Consider the following 23,484-nt stretch of genomic DNA (forward strand, 5'->3'; position numbering starts at 1 on the left):
CGGAGGAGGAGGCAGAGTGCCCTTACTCGCCGGAGCCGTCCAGTTCGGAAGGTTGATGAGCTCCTTCCGCCATAGGCATGGAGTCTTCAGAGCAGAACCCAGCCGAGTCTCCCCTTCACCGGCAGGGTGGTCAAGCTGGAGGTCCTCAAATCCCTCCGTTATTTCATCCACCATCACCCTAGCATATCCTTCTGGAATCGGCCGGCAGTGGTAGGTTGCGCCGGGTTCAGGAGGTAAAACAGAGCCAACAGCCGCCTTGACTTTGAAGTTCTGCCATTGCGCCATAAGGTGGCAATGTTGAGACTCCGTGATAGCATCCACGGGGTTGCTAGCAGGAGCCGTCAAGACATGCTCCGGCTGAAGGAGCTCGGTGGAAGCCACGCTGCTTCTCCGCTGAGATGGCGGTGTAGCTTCGGGGGTAGTTTCGGCATGTCGATTGCCGTCTCGTTCCTCTAGCGCTTCAACCCTTTCGTGCAGCTTCTGAATTTGGATTTGCTCCACTTTTTTCCTCCTCTCCTGGCTTTTGTAACCGCCCGCGTCCGGAAAACTAGCCTTCCACGGAACGGAGCCTGGCGTGCCTCGTGTCCGTCCAGGGTGCTCAGGATTCCCGAGGGCCATTGTGAGCTCGTCTTTCTCTCTGTCTGGAACGAACGTCCCTTCCTGCGCTGCATCGATATATTGCTGAATCTTCTTGACTGGTATTCTCAAAAGCTCGTTCGTCCAAACGCACCTCCCTGATACAGGGTCCAAGGTTCCGCCAGTCCCGAAGAACCAAGTCCGGCAACGGACTGTCCAGTTCATTGTCTGTGGTTCGATCCCTTTTTCAAGCAGATCATTCTCAGCCTTGGCCCAATTAGCTACAAGTTTGTTGCTGATCCAAAGGGCCGAAATACTTGATTTGTCATTTCATTTGTTTATTTCGGATATATGTGATTTGAATGAAGTTTACATGGTAATGGCCGATGTGTATCTATCGTCCTAAGAGTATGTCAATGCATGGCCGGTGTAGTATTCTAACATCGTCCTTAGTTCGATTGGAGAGCGAGACAAGGTACGTGCTCATGGAAATTTATATGTATGCCTATATTATGATTGAATGAAGTTGAGACATCATGACCGATGTCATTGAATATATGCTGCATAGACCAATTCATAGCTGCAGAATTGTGTAGGAGATATGCCCTAGAGGCAGTAATAACAGTTATTTTGTATCTCCAAAGTTTGTAATGAATGTTTAGCTTCCATGCTATAACTGCAATGATTCCCGAGTCTGCAATATCCACGAGGCTCGGAGGGAAACTCATGTGCACGTGTGGTATACTAAACGGTAAAATGTATTCCTAGTCTTGCCTCTAAGACTGGCTCATGTATTGCATGATGATCCTGTTTTCCTGATCATGGGCATGTCTATGCTGGCAATTCTGAGGGCGCTATGTTGGTAGAACACTTGTGTTGAATCGACCCAAATTGATGTTAAGCTATGAGATACCTTCGTCACAAGTTTATGGTTAATATCATTGAGATAGTTAATGTTTGCATAATTTCTTAGACCATGAGAGTATCAAGTTCCTTCGTGCTTGCTTCGTGAACTTTGGGGTTTGTTAAACGTCATCCGTAACTGGGTGGCTATTACGGCAGCTTTCGGGTTCACGGAAAAGTATAGGAAGTAACAAGATAGCTCAAGATTGGGATTTGCTCCTCTGACGATGGAGAGATATACTCGGGCCCTCTCGGTGTAACGGTATCCATCATCGTCTGGCCAGACACATTGTGATTTGATCACTGGGATGCCGGAACACGGAAACGAGAAAAGAGAACAAAACCGGTAACGAGGTAACTTGCATGGTGGACAAATTGTTCGTTCATGGGCATGCAATAAATCTCACCTTGGGTGTTTGTGACATATCGCGAAGCAACAGGAATAGCTCACTGCAACTGGAGGTTCACTCGAATATTCATTCGTGTGGGTATAGGGGTCAATATGGGTGTCCACGGCTCCGATGTTGATCATTGATCGGAAGGGGTTCCAGGTCATGTCTATACTTCACCGAACCTATAGGGTCACACGCTTAAGGGTCATCTATCTATTGAATACTAGACAGGGAGTCTGAGAGAAAATCACCGAAAAAGTTTCGGACACCGAAAAGTTTCGGACAGCGGAATCGTACCGCAGAGAGAGGTCATCGGATAAGTTTCGATGATACCGAAAAGTTGTTTCGGGATACACCATTAAGTCAAATTGGTTTCGGCACATGCCTGATAATTCTTGGAGGATGCCAGAATCATTCTGGAAGCTTTTCAGAATTTTCTGAGATAAAAACCAGAAATGTTCCGGAGCTGCCGGAGCCACTTCAGATGCGTTTCGCAGATGAAAATCACTAAAACCGGAATTGTTTCGGAACGCGTTGAAAAACATTTTAGTGGGTACTGGAAATGTTGTTAGCCCACATAAATATTTTCAGTTCGATCAGACGCTGAAAAATGTCGTCGTGAATAGTGAAAATCAGCTTTATGGTTACTTTATGGAAAGCCACCTTTTGGGGCTTTGCTCCAAAAGATCTTGGGGATGACATGGATGGATAGGACCCATTTTTTGGGCCCCTCATGGGGGTGTGGCCGGCCACATGGGGTACCCCCCCTTGGGGACCCTTTTGTTCATTGGTTTCACTTCTAGGTCCTTGTGGAAGGACTTCATTCATGTGCATTTTGGGTTTTTGTGTGAAACTACCCTACCCCTTGGGATTTCCTATAAATGGAGGTGGAGGGGCAGCCCTCCACACTCATCCCTTGCTCTCATACACATGCCATGCATTATCTGGCTTCTTCTCTCCCTCCCACGAAAAGAGTTTCGTAGAGCCGTAAGGCTGTCTGGGTTCCGGCAGGAACTAGTTCTGGACGGCGAAGCCCTGCCGGATAGCTGACACCGTATGTGTGCAACCCCGTAGAGAGATTGTAGTTTCGATCTTTTGCCCGAGGGGCTGTTCGAGTGTCCTCCGAAGGGCTGTCCGAGTCTCCGTCCGAGTTTCGAGGGTCCTCCCGAAGGGCTGTCCGCGACATTGTCCGGGGGACTGTCCGACCGCCTCCCGAAGGGCTGTCCGGAGAGGGAGTACATCCTCGCGGTTGGGAGGTTGTAAATCCTAGCTGCGGGGATCTGCACCGACGATCTACACCGACTCTTCTTCCGCTGCGCTTCGAGTCGGTACGGATCAGATCAAACCTTGTATGCAGTCTCCATAGTGGTCCTGGGCGTGCTTGCTATACCGAAAATTTTCGTTTTCTGTCGCGTTCCCCTACAAATTGGTTAGCGGGCTTATACTTTGTTTGGATATGATTTGGCTTATGCATCTTTGAGATCTATAAGAGGCCAAATCATAGCTGATTTTATTACTAAACATCGGATTAATGTCATGCATAATATTAATATTAGCCTTGTCTCTCTAGTACTATGGAGATTATGTTTTGATGGTTCAATTCATAGAAATGGCCAAAGTGTTGGTGTTGTTTATATATCTCTTTATGGTACTATTTTTGAAGCCTCATGCCGCTTAGAATATTTTTATGCACGATTAATCAAGGCCGAATATGCATTGTTATTCGGATTGACTCTTTTACTTGCTATAGGTGCTATTCATATTGAGGCTTTCGGTGATCCGTTATGAGTAGTGCAACAAATATCCAAGGGTTATCAATGTTTTGATGAATCACTTATAGTTTATCTTGGGGTATGTCTAGATGCAAGATTTACCTTGGGTTGCATTAAAATTGTTCATATATTTAGACATGACAATTGGAGAGAGTTGGCATAGCAAGCATCCGGCTACCATGTCCGGCATGGTGTATTGCACATCTATCAATAGCCGATGCTTATTTTTGCCAACATAGATAAGGCCGAATTGCAGCTCACCACCTCGGCCACTAATGAAACTTTTATGCAGGCAAAGCAAGGATCGGAGGAAGTTCATTCTTGATTATCTGCAAAATCCTACCGAAAGGGTGAATAATATGATTCGGAGGATGGCTTTGAGATACATATCTATGGAACCTTATCATCGGATTGTTATATAAGTTGAGAAGTTTTCACCCAGGTTGCATCAAGAGGTTCAAATAAGCAACGACCGATATATGACTATCGTCCTAAGCAAAGACATGGCCGATAAATAACTATCGCCCTTAGCATAAACATGGCCGATACATAATTATTGCCCTGAGAAATATAAATGGCCGATGGAGTGTTGACATAGTCCTTAGAACAAATACATTGCAAATTATTTTTTGGCACGCAAGTTTTGCCAGAAAATAGGGGGGCATGTGTTGACACCAGATTTTGACACGGTCAAGAACTTAATTAATATGGCCTCAAATGGAGAAGTGATCTACATAACAAAGTTTCGTATTGTCGATATGAACATCTTTGAAGTTTGGGCCATCGCCATCCGATCTCATCTCGAAGGCCGAAGTTGTGTTCGAAATACTGAGATTTTGTATTCAGAACACTATTCGGCTCATTACGCCCCCAAGACCGCCTCGTATGGAAAAGTTATCTACATGGATTGTCTTCGACTCGTTGAAACGATCGATTTTGGTATAAAAGTCGTTCCAATCCGAATTCGTATGCAAAAGTTAGAGCCATCGGAATGCAGCTCTATCAAGAGGCAGAAAATGGCGCGCCCCACAAGACGCCATGTCTGATTGGTAGCGCGAGTATAGCCTGTTTTGCGCGAATAATAGCCTGTTTTGCACGAGCAATTTGACCCTCAAGATTACCTCTGATAAAAAAACGTTCAACATGGCAGTTTTTATTCTCGTCGAAACGATCAAGATTGCTTTTGGACTCATTTCCATCTGAGGTCGTTTACCATCACAAAAAAGACTCGCAAGGTGCAGCCAGTTTAAACCGAACAGTTTTGGAAAGTTCGGATAAAACCAATCCGAATTTGACTAGGGTTTTGGACGTGAATCCAAGCATTTTCCTTGCACGGGAAGTCCAGCCGCCTCTTATATACCTAAGGGGTGACGACCGATTGAACAACACACAATCGACAAAATCATCTACCACTTTTTATTTTTTATCTTTTCTCCTTAACCCTAGTTCTTCTTCTTCCTCGTTCTTCGTCTGTTCTTCTTGTTGCAGGGCGGCGAACCTCGAGGCCCTAGGGGCGATCAGGTCGACCTAGAGCAGCCCATAGCCGCCGCGCGCCCTGACGGGGTCCCTCCCGGGCGTGTGGGGTTTCGGGTTCTCAAAAGCGCCTGCCGGATTGTCTTGCGTACCGCGCTTCCGGTGGGTCTCCTTCGACGTGAGCTGCGGTGCATCACCCCCGGCGTCGAGGGTACACGGTGACGTGTTCATGTGCGAACACATCCATTGGAAGGCAAGGACAAGGCAAAGCAAAGCTAGCATTGGAGTTTTGTGCAAGGGAGCCAAGCCACCACGTGAAGGCTAAAGATTATAATTCTTTAGGCTTTGCTAGTAGTACGCGGAGGTTTTGTCCGGTTGCTTGAGGCATCGCGTGAAAAGCTTGGATAATTTTTCGCAGGTCAGCCATACAAAGTACCATGGCATTAACGGGTATCAAGTTTGAGGTAGAGAAGTTCACGGAACTGAAAACCTTGGGTTATCGTAGACAAGGGTGCAAAATTTGTTGGCACAACAGGGATGCTTGAAGGCGTTGCGGCAAGTCATGTCAGCGGTGATGGAATTATCATGTGATGGATGGACATTAATGGGATGATTTGGGAGCCTGAGTCAAACTTGTCAGTCTGACGGATCGATGCAAGTCGGTTGGTACAGAAAACGGTGGTGAGATCGGCGATGACATAGGAGCGCGATGCTGATGGTGACCGACTTCTGGGGCGTGGAACCACGTGACACATGCCCGAGGGCTTGTGTGGCTTTGACAAGACTATGGCGCGTTATTGATTCAAGATGGTGTATACATGGAGCTTGAAGTCGATGAGGCGCGGGGGTGGACTGATCATCTACCATGGAGTCTTGTTGAAGGTGGAGCTGTATTGAGGGGCTATGGTGTAAGGATCCAGAGAATCGAAGCCTATTTCAGCTGGAGAAAAAGCGAGTGACACGCAGTTTGGACTGGAGCCCAGTGGTCTGATGGAAGCGTGAAACTCGTCATCGGTCGGTGATGATCGATGGTACTCTGAAGTGGGGGTTGAGTGGTGTGGGTTTGCGACCCTTGAGACTCGACCGGGACAGCGGAGGTTCGACGCGGTAATAGCGGAGAGGCGTGCGGTATGCATGGGGCATGGAGACGGGCCAGGGCTCGGGTGGTCATACATGTGATGAGACAACTGCGAATTTGACTCGGGATGAGTACAAGCAATGGTGAAATTCCTTCAAGTTTCAGACAGGCGGTCAAGAAAGAGCGGTGATGTTGAGTTCAGGTAACTCTTATGTGTGACACCCAATATGTGAGTTGTTTACTCTCACGCAGGTCAGTGATCGATGTGTGATGTCGTTGGACGGATACTCTGGAAGTTGGGAGCACAAACTAGAGTAACAAGGAACTTAATTTTGCTCGAGTGTTGATTGTGGTTAAGAAAAGAAGGGACTACAAGTTGCAGGTGGAGTCATATGGAGTATTTGGAGTAGCAGCGGTGCCCATGGGATAAGCTCAAGTTCAATGTACATGGAAGTCTGACGCATGGACGAATTCAGGGTGGTGGAGAATATTCGCCAAGGTGGAGTTTGTTAGAGTTGTGTCGAATATTGTGTACAATGTAGTTTACACTTGGACTTGTAGTTGTATTGTGTTTAGATACAATATGGAGTCGTGTCCAAGTAGGGCACTTGTATCCTAGGCCTCTCATATATAGCGGGGGTAAACACACGATGTAACCTATGCCAACATAATAGCACAGGGACGCAGGGGAAGCCGGCGGCTTGTGTCTGTGTCCAGGGCGACTGGGTGCGGTATTGTAGCGGTGTCATGGGGAGGAGCACCCATAATCAGGCCTTGGGGATGTAGCCATATCGGTGAACCTCGTTAACAAATCTTGGAGTCGTGTTCGTGTGATTATTCGGTCCTCGAATGGTCGACGGTGGCCTTGGATTTATTCTAACAGTCTTCATCCTTCTACCGCCCATAGGCTGGGCCACCAGCTACCACCACCTGCTACTGCCTTGCCACTCCATCCATCCCTTTAAACTCAGGGTGGACGCCACGAGCAGGCTTTGGCCCGCTAAGGACCGGACCGATCGGTCCTGGCCTGCTGAATAAAATGGCCGGTCCGGTTACCAAATATCAGCCCAAAAAAACTTCGGTCCGGTCCGGTTTTGGCACGGTCCCACACGGTTAACCAAAGCTGCGCAGCACACGATTCAGCGACGCGCGCATTCAGCGATTATTCGTTCCTTTTATTCGGTGCGATCCACACATCTCGGAGATCATGACCGATTCCTACGCTACGCCTGCCCACGATCATTTTAACGCGTGCCACCGATCAGAGGCAGGCCAGAACATGTACGAGTCAATCTACTAGTACAAATGAACGTGGACATATACGTGACTTGCACTACTTATTTGTAACATGCACATTGTAAAAAGGATAGATATGGCACATGCAACAAACCTGCAACGTGGAATCCTATCTCTTTTTTTTTTTTGAAGCTAACGTGGAATCCTATCGAGGGAACAGAATTAACGTGACACAAAATAGGAAACAACGAGGAAACTAGTTTTTTTCATTGGAACAGGAGGCAACAAGAGCCTCGCCAGGAACAGACCCGTGCCTATGGACTTCATCCGCTCGGGGTTCTTCGAACGCCTCGCCGACGCCCACCACCAAGAACTGGGGCACCAGCCAGAACGCGCTGACGCCTGATGGTGACGCCGCCGCCGGTATCGCTCGAGGCGTCTCTGCGCTTCTTCTCGACTAGCCCGGAGACGGCCATGCCGAGCGTGATGAGGGCGAGGCCCGCGGCTGTTTCCCCTAACCTTCTCCTTCCGGTGCCCCCTAGACTCATGCGGACGTGCGCCACCGCTCGCCGTCGCCATGCGCCACCGCTCGCCGTTGCCGTACGCCTGCATGGGCGGTCCTCTCGGTCCCGCCCGAGCTTTACCACCATCGGTTCGGTGCCTAAAAAAAGGACCGCGGCGCTGGTCGGTCCGGTCCGGTCCGCCGGCGTCCGGTCCAAATGGCGGTTCGGTTAGGGACCGGACCGGCCCGGACCGTGTCCACCCTGACTTTAAACCTCGCCTGCTTCCTTGCCTTCAGCTATCAGCTGAGACGCTGCAGTTCACTACGGTCCTCGGGGAGATCCTGACTCGGCCTCGCTGAGGTCCATGCTTGTCTGAGCTCTCCTCACGTGACCCCAACATTCGGCCTCGTGCAAAGTAGGAACTGCTTGGAAAAGTTGGATGAACTAGGTATAGAAACTCGACAACTACGTACAGAAAGAAAGATGGAAAACACATTGTCGAAATTAATAGTCTATATATATCCGTTGAAATTAATAGTCTATATATATATATATACTCCTATATCCCTAAAAAAATTAGTATGTACAGCAGTTCTAAAGCACGTAGCTTGTACAAATATTAATCAGGAGGCCTAGCTAGCTAGCTAGTTTCTCCTCATGCCAGTCCACCACCTAAAGTCTCGAAGACTCTCATCCATCACCTGCTCCCGCGAGGGCTGGAGGTCCTCGTCGAGGCCGCTGTCCATGCGGGCGATCTGGTCCTCGAACCACGTCTCGTTGCGGCCCAAGCACTCGCGCAACGTCACCGTGGCCCTGACGCATGCCTCGTCGGCGAGGACGCAGTTGGAGCTGCTGCGCAGCCCCTCGACCGCATCACGGCGGCACTTTTTCCTGGCCGCCCGGAACTCGTCCAAGCACCCGCCCTCCTTCATATGGCGTGAGGTCTCTGCCATGGACACCAAGTTCCCCATGGCCGGCGGCGTTAACTGATGTACTGCTGGATTTTAGGGTTCATAGGCCTAATGAAACATCGCATCGTAGGCTGCCGCTTGGAGTATATATACACAACAAAGGCGCGAGGCGTGCATACCCCAGACTTGCCAGAACGCGTGACTTGTGCTAGGCTATCTCTCGTCCGATCGGATATGAAAAAAAGTCGGTCAGCCGATCCATCGCGTCGATCGCCGACCCGGTTTATGGCGGTGAATTATCTGCACTGAGGGAATACTAATAAGAGTTCAGAATATTCTAGGAAGGTCCCTCTTACGTAGCACTACCAAATCAGTTTCGATCGGTATCAATGAGAAAGTTACGTGAGAAAATCAAGGATCGTATCTATGAGATTCGGGGTTCGGTACAAGACTGAATATCAATCGATCGCATCCGACGCCGTCGCCATAACAATGGGCCTCTGCCTCGGCAAGTCCATCCCCGCCCCCGCTGGCAGCCCGGACCTGCCGCCGGAGATCGCCGGCCTCATCCTCTGCCGTCTCACTTCCCATGACGACTGGCTCAGCTTCGCCGCCGTCTGCCGCAACTGGGCCCTCGCCGCGCAACTCAACCGCGCACTGATGCCGCCGGCCATGCCTTGCATCAACCTTGGTGACGGCGCGTACCTGAGCCTCACCGATGGCAGGGTGCGCCGATTCACCAAGCCCAGCGACTGCCGCGTCGAGGGCTCGAGGCTTCCTTCGGCAGCTGGCTCCTGTACGAACACGAGCCATCCGGTAGATGCTTCCTCCGCGATCCGTTCACCGCTGCCACGCCGACCATCGAGGTTCCGTGCCGATACCGCCGCACCAACCGTGCTTTCAATTTGAACGAACGACACCCCAACGGTGGTTATGACGTCGTCGGCACCTGCAGCCCCCCAGCTGAGGAACCGTTCAATGTCGCGCCGGCTGTCAACTTTGCTTGTTTCCGGCCAGGCACGCCGCCGCTTTCCTGGTCACATGCGGCCGTCACGTCTGGTGATCTTCACCAATTTCAGGACATGGTCTACATGGACGTGGCCTTCCACCATGGTAAGATCTTCGCAGTTGGCTGGAACGGGGATCTTTTTTCCCATGAGTTTCTCGCCGGAGAGGCGGTATCTCAGAGTCGCGTCAAGCATGCCATCATCAGCGAACCACCATATGCGACCTATGCAAAATACCACCTGCTCACATCATCTGACAAGCAGACACTACTGATGGTGCGGTGGAGCATCCCGGAGAGGATTTACAGGTCCAGGATGGATTACCACGAGATGAATCTGCAAGTATTCGCAACAGACTTGGATAGAGGCCAATGGCTGGAGGTGAATGATTTAGGCCACCAGGTCCTCTTTGTTGGCACAACAGGCTCCAAAGCACTTGCAGTAGTACTAGGCTCGTCCGAGCAGTATGACCGGAGGTTTGGAGGAGGAAACCGTGTGTTTCTTCTCGGCGACGACTGGGCATGGGCATGGACACGGAGGCACAATGCCAACTACCCATGCAGGTGCTCTGGCTGTCAGAAGCTCGTCCAAAATGGCATTCCTAATTATTGTGTGTACTACATGATGAGCAGAAAAACTAGCCTACTTTCACTTGGCGAAGGTCGTACTTTCAGTTCAATGACATCCTCCAGGTCTGAATGGTTTTTCCCCTCGGGGTGAAATGCTAAAGGTTCTAAGAGAGATGCACCAATCGATGGAGACACCACTTCAACATCTATTGATCAACTATAATGAAAATTATTTCTTTATCTACAGTTGCTGAAATATTGGCGGTTTGTTCTATTTTCACATCGCTACTTCCTGATGTAGTATTATTTAATATAACAGAAATATTTTTTCATATGCCTATGAACTTCTTTTATTCTCTACATGACGTAGAGTTTGCTCTAGCCAATATTTCGATCGGATTTATGTCTGCCTAATCCAACTAACACTAATTGAGCACATTTTGATCGCATCGAGCATGGTCAGCTGTGCCTCGGTAAGACTACTACATCACACAAGCCAGATCTCCAGCCTGGCCTTGCCACCCTCATCATGTCTTATCTACCATCTGAGCAAGACCGCCTCAGCTTTGGCGCCGTCGGCCGCGACTAGCTCCTCGTTGTGTGGCAGCTCCTACCACCGGCGATGTAGTGCATCATCCTCAAGTCGACACCTACCAGAGCATAGCGATGACATGGTGTTTCACTTTAGTCACGATGACAACATCCTCTCCTTCCACAGATACCTCCTCTAGAAGCATGATTGATGACTCATCCTTCGCAATCCTTCGACTGCCATCGAGATCCTGGGCAACTACAATCGGTGCCTCAAAATCTGTTGCGATTGTGGTGCCCATGATCCATACAAGCTACACTTCTTGCTTCCTTGCTAGTTGCGTCGAGCAGATTGTCTTTAGTTAGCACAACTCCTCTCCGAAGATACCACATGAAGATTTTAACTTTTAATGGCATCTTCGATTTCCATATTAGTTTATTATTATTCACTGGAATCTCTGAGTACGATAGTGCACGGTACATTGAATCGACTATGAAGGACCCAAATGTAGTTAGATTCCAGTGAAACACATCCCGCCCTTCTATCAAGATAATCAAATCCAAATGGGGTAGAAATATTGCCATGACATAAGGCGGGGGCCAATCAAATCACTCCTAAATGATACATTTGGCGGGGAGGAGCTGAGCACATGTTCAATTGGAAGATCTTTTGACATGTTAAAACGGTGCATACTGTGCTAGGTGACTGGTCAATCTTTTCATTTCCTAGGAGCTGAAAGTTGTATCTCCAAACTAATAGAGGATGAACCGTGGTTCTCAGGTATGATGCAAGGCATTCCATGTTGTGTTTACTAATATCAGATGCTCATTCACATAAGATTTGATTGATTATTAAATAATAAACAAGTTAAATAATTTTTGCTTAGACTCGAATTTTCCTCTTATCATGCGTGAATTTTAGCTATTGTTTCTTATTGATCCATCTTTTCTTCCCGGTATGTGATATCAGAATCGTCGAGTGCTGCCAATCACACGAGATCACTGATCTTATTTCCATGCATGGTCAGCCCGATGGTTTGATTGTCTTTCATCTACCGTTGGGTGCAGCTGCATACTTTGGGTTACTTAATGAGGTAAATGCCCATGTATGTTTTATTCACGACGAGCAGAGGCAGTGTACAACATGAGACAACATTCTTGGCGGCACCTCGCGGTTCCATTTTTGGCAGGTAACACGACATGATAGTGTTCTACGGTCCACTTTGCATACTTTTTGTCTTCGCTTTCTTGGATAGTTATTCATTAGTCGGTGTCATCGGTCATAGCTTCACATTGTCGATGTGAAGCTTATTTTTCAAACCTCTGTGGAAGTTGGTGCATGACACATTTAGCTAAGCATTTAAGTGTTGTGAATTAGATGAATTTTCATTTTCATGTGACCTATTGAGATACTTTCAGTTGTATGCCCGTGAAAGGGTGCTCAATGGATGTAAACTGAATTTTTCAAATATGAATATAGTTAGCAATTCAATGTTGTTGTAGTTCACGAGTCATGGCCCTATAAGTTGCACTTTACTGTTAAACAGTGTTGAGCACGATGAGATGCACGAAAGGTGAAAGAAGCTGATTTCTAGCATTGTAGAATATACTACTGAATATTTGGCCTTCCATTGATGCTTTTCCCTTTCCATTTGTTGCCTTCCCTATGAGATTTTTGTTGGTTTAGCGCCTCCTTTTGGATTGACCAGTTCATGGCGGATCAATTTGGTCCAAGGATTTGGTATTTGACAAGAACACTTCATATCAATGGTGGATTAACCAGTATGTATCTCATGTGCTGTTGAATACTAATTTTAAGCCTGTTGCAGTCTCTGACACCATTTGACCTTATTGTTTCTTTCTTCAGGAAACCTCCATTTGAACAATGGCTATCTGGTGGTGTCCTACAATGGTGGTCTCAACCAGATGTGTGCCTTTGTAAGTACAGCTTGTGACAATCTCGATGCATCTACTGTGTGGTCTACATTTTTGAGCCATTGCTGCTGTTGAAATACTGGAACTGAACGTTGTAAGTTGCACTGTTAAATCAGATATGCGAGATGGTGACGGTTGCAGGTTACGTGAATGGCACACTCATTGTGCCAGAGTTGAATAAAACTTCATTTTGGGCAAATCCTAGGTCAGCATTTCTTTCTGCAGTTACTGCAATTCTTAACAATTCACTTAAGGACATCCTCTATATTATCGTTTTCTATTGCTTTACCTACAGTGAGTTACGGAGGGAGTATATTTGATGTGGACTACTCCATAGCATCATTGAGAGATGAGGTCTGCATACTGAAAGAGATGCCTCCAAGGCTGAAAAGGAGAGTTGAACAGGTATATCTTTGCTCCGTGCCTCCCTGCAGTTCATCCATTATATCCTATTACCATAATCAGATTTCTTTGCATCTTTCTATTTCTCATGATGTATCTAAATCACATGCATGCCCAGATAAAGATTGTATAAGTAGTAATCGGGAAAACAGATTTTACCAATGATAAAGAAGTACAAGGTCTTTTATCTGAATAAAACAGATGCTCGGCTTGTAAATAATGGCCTACCCATGGAGATTCAGAAACCGACGTACCGTGTAAATTTTGATGGATTGAGATTTACCCCTGAAATAGAAGAGCTGGGCAGGGGTATGGTTCAAATTCTTCGTCAGAATGGACCCTTTGTGGTATGAGATGGACACGCTTGCCTTCTCTAATTGTACATATGGTTGCAGCAACGAGGAGGCTTAGAAGCTAACAAGGATGAGGTATAGCATCCCAACCAAATTTTCTCAAGATGTTTTTTTACCTAATTTGGAAGATACGCTTACCCAAGTAGCGGGTGAATCAAGGGGACGCTGGCCTCGTTGGGCCTCAAGTAGCAGCTGGATCAAGTGACTGAAGGTGACCATCTCATCCCATTATCTTTTCTTACCCCTTCCTCCTATGTGTTCTATCCCAGTACCTCTCAGTGCCTAATATTCTTCAGAAGAGGTCGCTGCTGCTGCTCAGCCCGGAGAACAGCGCCGTCGCGCCATTGACGGGAGGAGACCAGGCTGAGCGCGCTATGGCCACCAGCGGTGCCCTGGACGATCTGCTGACTTCTCGGTTCTTGTTATTGCAGGTTGTTGGCCTGCTCGTGCTGCTGGCACTGTCATGGTTGATTTGCCGGTTGGATTTCCGTGGATTGGCGTCTGGCGGGCCGGATGGATCGTGTGCTCGCCTTTTCTTATCGGTTGTGTAATATTCAACAGTGTTTGTAGGAATTCTTGTAAGATTTGCGTAAGAGACATGCATAAGGGAGATGCACTTTCTTATAGATGCTGATATATTTGGTCTTGACCTGCATTTTGGGCCGTGAAGAATGACGGAACGAAGACCAAAATTCTTTTCCTTCATACATTGTTGTTTTAACGATTGACGCTCATTAGTACTGTACAAGCACATTCTCAATTCCAACAGAGTTAAATACACTATAGGTGCCCTAACTTGTCCGCCTGGTCCGCTCGATTGTGAGGCGATTAGGATGTTTCATGTTCGAATTCCCTGCACGCTCGCTTTCTGGTATTTTTTGCGAGTATTAATTAAAATCAAGGGGTGTTTTTTGCGAGAATTAAATAAAATCCAGGGGCATTTCTGTAAAAAAACAACACGCATAGCTCACAGCACGCGTGCAGCGCCTGCAACCACTGACATGTGGCCGAGTGACACGCTGGCAATCAATACAGCGGCATACGTTCAGAGGCACCGTATTTGGACGCCCAGACAAGTTACGACACGGCTTTTGTGTATTTTCTAAGTTTAGGCACCAAACTGCTCGCGCCGGACAAGTTAGGGCACCTGTAGTGTATTTAACTCATTCCAACGGCTAGATTGGTACGCACACTCATGCCCCGCCTCAGGATGCGCACCAAGGTTGTGCCCCAACCACTAGTACTAGTATATTTGCCGAGTTTCTCTTGATTATGGAGTTCCTTTTCATCCGTCATCGGCAAATAGCAAGCTTTGCCGAGCGCCCAATAGAAAGCACTCAACAAACTATATTGTCCCAGTTTTATTGTTTTCTGCACGCATTGACTGATGTATTTGTGATTTGATAATTAATAAAGTTACGCGATGATGGTATTACTTAAAAGAAGTCTTAGAAATATTTAATATATATACTGCGTGCTCCAATGCCAGAGTTGAGAGAGCCGTACCGTGTACGAAGCACATGCAAGGGTTGAGTAAAGAAAAGCATGTAGTATGGGTATTGTTTTTTTTAGTAAAGAAAAGCATGTAGTATGGGTATTCTGCGTAGAGTGGATTAGATCCAACACTAATTCTTCTTTGCCATTAATTAATCAATCTACTAGTCTGTGTAGAGATCAAGCATGCATGCATGGCATAGCTAGCTACGAGTACACTTATTAATCATGCCGGCCTAGCTAGCTTCTCCTCATGCCAGTCCACCACCGAAACACTCGACGACTCTCCTCCTTCACCTGCTCCGGCGAGGGCTTGAGATCCTCGTCGAGGCCGCGGTCCATGCGGGCGATCTCGTCCTCGAACCACGGGAGGTTCTGGCTGAAGCACCTGCGCAGCGCCGCTGTAGCCCTGACGCACGCCTCCGCGTCGAGGACGCGCTTGGCGGGGTCGTCGCGCGCCTTGATCGCCCTGGGGTGGCACTCATCCCTGGCCGCCCGGAGCTCGTCCAAGCACCCGCCCATGTGCACATGGTGTGTGACCCCCAAGAGGGACGCGGCGTGCCCCATGACCGGCGGCGTTAACTGATGATGTAACAGTAGAGGGTTAATCGGTATCGGTCTAATTATATAGCTCATGCAGTCGCACCATTGCAAATTTATATGCGTGCGTGCGTGCAGATCCGAGAGGCTTGGCGTGCAAGCAATGTACATTCGTGACTTGTGCTAGGGATGCTACCAATGTCATTGACTTGGTTAGAGCAACTCTAGCAGCGCTACTATATCTACCCGGCTCGTAAAATAATCGCTTATATACGGTACTTGGACGAAAAATCCGCCGAATAGGTATTGTATATCGGACCATCCTGCAAATTTTTCTATAGCGACCTCTAAAAATCACCCCGCATCCTCCAAATCTCCTGTTTTTCCCTCCTCCTTTGCGGTTTTCTCTATCTTGCACGCAAATTGGCAGGAGGGAATTTTCCGCGCGCCCGCCATTCGACCGATGCCCCCCCTCCCCCCCAAATCTCCTGTGACTTTTGCTTCCTCTGGGCACCCCACGCCATGGAGAGCTTCGGTCATCCTTGCTCGCATCTTGTCCACCAAATCTACAACTTGGGGGGCGGAGGCGCTGGTGGATTTCTTGCTGCGGGTTGGCCGCAAGCGCCGTCGCCATGGATCTGACGGCTAGCTTTGAGGGGTGCCGTTTTGCGAGCAAATCTGGCCACGATTGGGCAGCCGCCGTCCGCGCATCATAGGGAGATCAGGGGAACTAGGGGAGGCGGCGGCTGCGGTGGATAAGAAGGGGGCGACAGCTGCGCTTTGCTTACGACCGACGGCGTGGGAGAAAGGGGCTGCAACTTCTTCGGCTTTGCTTGCGCCGGATTTAATTCCGTCCATAGGTAAGATTTCTCCCCTTTTTACCGATTTTTAATTCGGCTTCAGGCAAAATTTTACAAAGTCGTGAATTTATTTTCGTAGATGGATATTTGGTGTGCGTCCTCGTCATTGGAGTCAGATGATTTCGACATAAAGGAGATGCTTTTTAACGACGAAAACATGACAAAAAGATTGAAACTTTTCTTTTCAAAGAGATGGCAACTTTTTTTATGTTCAAAAAGATTGAAAACTTGTCATGTCAAACTTGTCAGGAATGGCAATTGTAGTTCAAGGGGCACGGCAAAAATAATTTAATTCACAATCAAAATTGGGATTTTTTTTCTACATTTTCTTTGCAAAGGCAACTTCTACTTTTTTTGACATGCCATTTTTTACTTCATTTTTTTGACAAGTTAAATTTATTATACATGGCATGGCAATTTTATTTTAAATACGATGGAAAATTTTACATTTTTGTAGAACATGAATATTTCTAAATATGTACCATGGAAAATATTCTTGTGTTGCCATGGCAATTCTTAATTTATTCCCATGGCAAAATTACTCTATCTTCGCCATAGTAAATTTTAATCCATGGCAAAATTTACTAAATGTTTTTCCATGTCAAATTTTACCATTTTTGCCATGGAAAATTTATTGCATTGAGCATGGCTTTTTTAGTTTAAACATGATGGCAAATATATATAATTTCTGGAACATGGCAAAATTTTACTATGTAGCATGGTATATACTAGTGTTGTGATGGCAGTTTTTATGTTTTTTCATGGAAATTTAATTAATTTTTCCCATGGCAAATTTTATTTAAGATAACATAGAATTTTCTTGTTAATTTTTCTAATTTCAACCTTTTTGTATTTTTTTCAAAATGGCATTTTTTGCATACATCATATGGAAACTTAATTAAAAATACCATGGCATTTTTAACTTATATATTTGCCATGTCAATTTTTATTGTTGTTTTGTATGATGGGAGTTGCCATGTCTTGTTTCTTTTGGGTCATAAAAAAATCTTTTTCACCGACGGCATTTTTCTGCTTTTTATAGGGGCCGGTATTTAATTTTCGTATCATAGCGAAAACAAGGCTTTAATACGCTGCAACAAAAAAATTTGGGCTTTTTTTTTGGTTACTTGGCTTTTATTTTTGTTTGACAGGAAAACAACTTGCAAGGTGATCGGGAGGCTGTGTGGGCGTGGTGGTGGGGGGGGGGGGGGGGGGGCGGGGATAGTACCGAACGATTTCATTCGGTCGTTGCCTCCTCCCCTGCCGCACGTGTGGCAGATATCAGTGTCTTATAAAAGAAAACCATTCCCGTATACATGCCAGCCGAATCTTTTGGCCGGTCGCATAGTCATGTGAGGGGCTGGCCTGTGGGACCCCGCAAACTAGCGTGCGACCGCCCGGGGGGGGGGGATGAGCACAAGCGGCTGGGTCGACGAGCGCGGGCGGCGGGGGCGACGAACTACTGCCGCAGCACCGCCATGGAACCCACTCCATCCATCCGTCTAGCTCCACTCCGACAAAGCAAAACTTCACCCCTGGAAGCTATAACCAGCTAAGCCTTAAGCTGCAACCGTCGTCGAATTTTGCTGCTACAAACGACGGATTTTGCGACATCCAGCACGGCGGAGCTGGGACCTATTGGGGAACGTAGTAATAATTCAAAAAATTTCTACGTGTCACCAAGATCAATCTAGGAGATGCTAGCAACGAGAGAGAGGGAGTGCATCTTCATACCCTTGAAGATCGTTAAGCGGAAGCGTTACAAGAACGCGGTTGATGGAGTCGTACTCGCGGCGATTCAAATCGCAGAAGATCCGATCTAGCGCCGAACGGACGGCGCCTCCGCGTTCAACACACGTACAGCCCGGGGACGTCTCCTCCTTCTTGATCCAGCAAGGGGAGAGGAGAAGTTGAGGAAGAACTCCAGCAGCACGACGGCATGGTGGCAATGGAGCTCGTGGTTCTCCGGCAGAGCTTCGCTAAGCACTATGGAGGAGTAGGAGGAGTTGGAGGAGGAGAGGGCTGCGCCAGGCCAGGGGTAACCCTAGATGGTCGGTGCCATTAGCATCACCTTTGCTATGTGTAAGGTCCTCATGTCGTCGTCATGTCTCCTTGCAACAATCCTTTAGCGTACAATAGGAAGGCCCTGTGACACGTGTAGCTTGGCATTTTTTTTTGCCAGGTACCACCAGCTCTCATGGGTGTTTTCCTCCCCAAATACAACGACACCGCCTTGTACCTGAAAGATCTTCGTGCTCATTTTCTGCAAGGAGCTCTTTGCCCATGAGATGGGAAAGTCACGTCGCTTCAAGCAAGTCCCAAGAAATGCTCCTTGTTGCCGCCCCCCATGATCGATTGGTCGGCGTCGGGTTTGAAGTGCCTTTCGAATCACAACATGGTCGTCTGATCCAATAAACGAAAGCTACTAATGTGCAACAGAGCATCCCTCATGGATATGAATTCACAATATACAAAGATAAATTTGCACGTGTTCGGGACGGAATTTGAGAAGAGTGGGTGGTTGGTGGTGAATGACCGATTTAAACCCGAGGATCATGGCGAATGACTCCCTCTTGGAAGACTTGCTCAAGGGTGCTCGCGGGCACTTGGACAGAGCACTACGATCAGAGATTCCGAGTTGGAAGCCGTGTGTTTATCTTGCACATTGATTGGGTATGGACTACGAACATGAAGGCAGCTGAACCTGCTAGGTTTCGGCCATTAAACTACATCAACAAATACTTACTAAGTACTAAGTAAATTAGAGAACTGGAAAATGAGAAAAGGATTGGTCCCAACATAGAAAGACTTAGGGAAAACATGAAAATGAAGCACATTTGTCACCACAGGCAAACATTTCAAAATATATTTTTTGCGAGAAAACATTTCAAAATATAAGGTGTATACATTTCCTAATAAATCAAACTTCTCTTTGTTTGACAAAGTTTAAAGAGTAAAACATTAATAACTACAATAAAAAATCGGTATCATTAGGTTCATCATGACATCTATTTCATTTATTTGGTATTGTATATGTTGATATAATTTTCTACAAACTTGGTCCAACATGGAAAATGTTTGACATTTTTGAAAATTAATACACCTTTTATTTTGCTAAGAGGGAGTATTTCATAGACTGCTGTGAAAATTGTCCTTCAGTATACTGTTTTTCTAGGTGATGACTTGGAAACTATGTACTGTCAGGCTTCAGAATTCAACAGAAAGATGAACATTGTCCTGTGAGATATTTTTCTGCAAAGGTACTGTAACGCCCTGAGACCGACGCTTCAGTCGCCTTACATTTTTTTTCGTGTGTTTTATTTGTTTGTTGCATTCATCATGTCATCATGAGCATTGCATCCACATGTTTTCATAAAAACTCGTAACCCTTCGTAGTCGCCGCCTCTCCTTGTCTCCGTAGCATGTCGTCGGACCGTTTGTCTTCTTTGACCATTCTCAGTCCAACCACACACTTGACCTCGTCCGCTTAACCCCTCTCTGCACATCGCGCAAACCCCTCGCGTGCGCGTCCGAAACTTCTCCGAACCCGACCCGACAGTCATGACCGATGGGTCCGGATCATCCCAACATCTATAAAACATCTCCGTTTTATTATTTGGGCTCCCTAGCTAATTTATTCTCGATCGCCCGATTACGATCGGACGGACCCAATACCCCCCTAACCTAATCTTCCAGCGTATATAAACGGGGCAACCCTAAAATCTAGGGGAGATGTCCCATCCATCCCGTCTCGGCGCCGCCACTTTCTTCCTCGGGATCTTCCCCGATCCAAAATTCCCACCAACCAGAGCCCTCCCATGGCTCCCCTCGAACTCCTCCCGAGGCCAGCCACCGAACCAGCAGCTGCTCCAGGCCGTCGCCCCAGTCATCCTTGACCAGCCGGAGCTTCTTCCAGCCTCGCGCGGCCGAGTCCCCGAGCTCCTCTGGTCGCGCATGAGCTCCGTGACCCCGACGGCCAATTCGTCAGCCTCGTCGCCGCCGTTGACTCGCAGGCCAGCACCTTGCCTCCTCCCTCCCGTTCCTTCTTCTTTCCTTCACCTGCTGCCCGTGCTCATGTCACTCCCTCTCTCTCTCTCTGCTGCACCAGGGAGCAACAGTCGCCGCCGCCCATGGACTTCCGCCGCCGACACCGCATAGATCGGGTCGTCCCCGACCCCCACGGCCCTGGCCTTGCCGGATCCGCCTCCCGCCGTCGGGAATCGGTTCCCCTCGACCTCGCCCCCGCCTCCGGTGGTCGTTCCGCCGTCTGCCGTCGCTGGAAGCACCGGCGCAGCCACCGCTCATCTTCCTGGAACGCACGCAGCGCCAAGTCCCTGCGCCCGTTGACCCGGCCTCGTGGGCCTCATCCCTGCCCGGCCCAGCCAGCGCCCTCCTCACCGTGCTGGGCCTTGGCCCAGGGTGAGCAACACCCGCCCCTCTCCTGTGCATGTTGGGCCAGCTAGTTTTGGCACGTGTTGTTTTTTTCCCTGAACGAATTTGCCTATTAATCCAGTGAACGACAGATTTGCAGAAAACCCCTCATACATCATGCATATAACAACTTCACAACCGTGCATCGGATTAAAATGATCTATATATGTAAAGTGCTTAGAATTTCATCTAGTTTCATAATATGCCACTCTCATCCATGTTTAAAATGTTTAAAATGCTGTTTGTTTAATTTTGCCCAAATGCCATACTAAAATGATTTATTCCATAACTAAATAACCGTAGCTCGGATTTAAATAAACTTTATATGTAAATGGGGTAGAAAAATGCATAGATTAACTTGGTGCACTTTATTTTGCTGTTTAACAACATTAAAATTGTGTTTATGGCAGAACAGTACCTAATCTAAAATATGGACATGAGGATTTTCCGGAATTGTTGTTTGTTGTTCCGGCCTCATTTAAACTTGCCTAGATAGGTAGTTTTCGTATGCTTCACCCTCTTGCCTTGTTAATCAACATTTAACATTGTTGGGTACATAAACGAGAGAGAACTAAATAATTGATGTGGTGTTTCGTCAATATGCAACTCGTTGCATATTGAGCTCCACTTAATTTGTAGTGTTGTTTGTTGCATTTGCCATGCCATGAATCATTAAACCGGACATGCATCATACTTGATTTTGCATCATGCCATGTTTATGTGATGGTTGTTTACTATGTTGTTTGTTTCTTTCCGGGTTGCTTCTCTCGTTAGCTTCGGTTTCGTTCCGGAGTTGTGAGGATTCGTTCGACTACGTCCGTTTGTCTTCTTCATGGACTCGTTCTTCTTCCTAGCGGGATTTTAGGCAAGATGACCATACCCTCGAAATCACTTCTATCTTTACTTGCTAGTTGTTCGCTCTATTACTATGCCGCGCTACCTACCACTTGCCATATCATGCCTCCCATAATTGCCATGAAACCACCTCTAACCGTTGTCACCTTTCCTAGCAAACCATTGTTTGGCTATGTTACCGCTTTTGCTCAGCCCCTCTTATAGCGTTGCTAGTTGCAGGTGAAGATGAAGTTTGTTCCATGTTGGGACATGGATATTGTTGGGATATCATAATATCTCTGATTTAATTAATGCATCTATATACTTGGTATAGGGTGGAAGGCTCGGCCTTATGCCTGGTGTTTTGTTCCACTCTTGCCGCCCTAGTTTCCGTCATACCGGTGTTATGTTCCTTGATTTTGCGTTCCTTACGCGGTTGGGTGATTTATGGGACCCCCTTGACAGTTCGCTTTGAATAAAACTCCTCCACCAAGACCCAATCTTGGTTTTACCATTTGCTACCACCTAAGCCTTTTTCCCTTGGGTTCTGCAGACTCAAGGGTCATCTTTATTTACCCCCCGGGCCAGTGCTCCTTCGAGTGCTGGTCTAATGCCTCTCCTTGTTCATTACATGGGATTGTGTGAAGATGACCCTTCTTGCGACAAAACCACAATGCGGTTATGCCTCTAAGTTGTGCCTCGACACGTGGGAGATATAGCCGCATCGTGGGCGTTACAGGTACGGACCTTATATTAGTGTAAAGTGAATGAGACGGTACATGCTGCGATTATGTACCATCACCACCTGTTTATTTCCTACTGCATCTAATGTATCTGATGGCTTTCAATTAAATTATTTGCCATCTCTATCATTCTCATATAGTATGTAGTAGGCACGTTGGAGAGATTTCTAACCATGCATGCACCTCAAATAATGATGTGAGTCTTTAATTCCGTTCAGGCAATACAATAGGATTATTCAGTAGAATTAGCTAGGTTGCATACATGAAAAACATATGATTTAATATGTTGGTCCTGTAATACCGTATATTGTATTGGCTAGAGGCTTAATATATATATATATATATATATATATATATATATATATATATATATATATGTATATATATATATATATATATATATGTATATATATATATATATATAGGATGCCAGTTTGGGACACCTAGGCATCTTGCCTCTCCATCGTTGGATCGTGTTTAGCGATTGATTTGGAAACCAATAAAAATGCATCAATTGCTAGTTAATTTGGCAGGCTTTAATTCGTGGACCGTCCCGTGCATGCATGTCGCGTGATAAAAAGGCAAGGTATTAATATGAGAATGCATATAATTTTGGTTATAGGTATTGCATACCCGTATTAGATAGTTAAAAAATAAAATAAAACGTAAATAGTTCTAAAAACAAATTATTTGGAACATACGTACCCGCATGTGTACATAATTACATGAGTAGGTATTAGATACCTGTATTTGTACATAATATCGTTAATAGGTTTTTTTGTGGTATCGTTAGTAGGTATTAAATACCCATATATTTACATAAATTATTGGGTATATACGTACCCGATATGTACATAATTTCGTTAATAGGTATTAGATACTCATATTAAATAGTTAATAAAATAGAACGTAATAGTTCAGAAAATAATTTACTGGTTATA

Source organism: Aegilops tauschii, chromosome 7 (genome assembly GCF_002575655.3).
Source record: "Aegilops tauschii subsp. strangulata cultivar AL8/78 chromosome 7, Aet v6.0, whole genome shotgun sequence".
NCBI lineage: Eukaryota > Viridiplantae > Streptophyta > Magnoliopsida > Poales > Poaceae > Aegilops > Aegilops tauschii.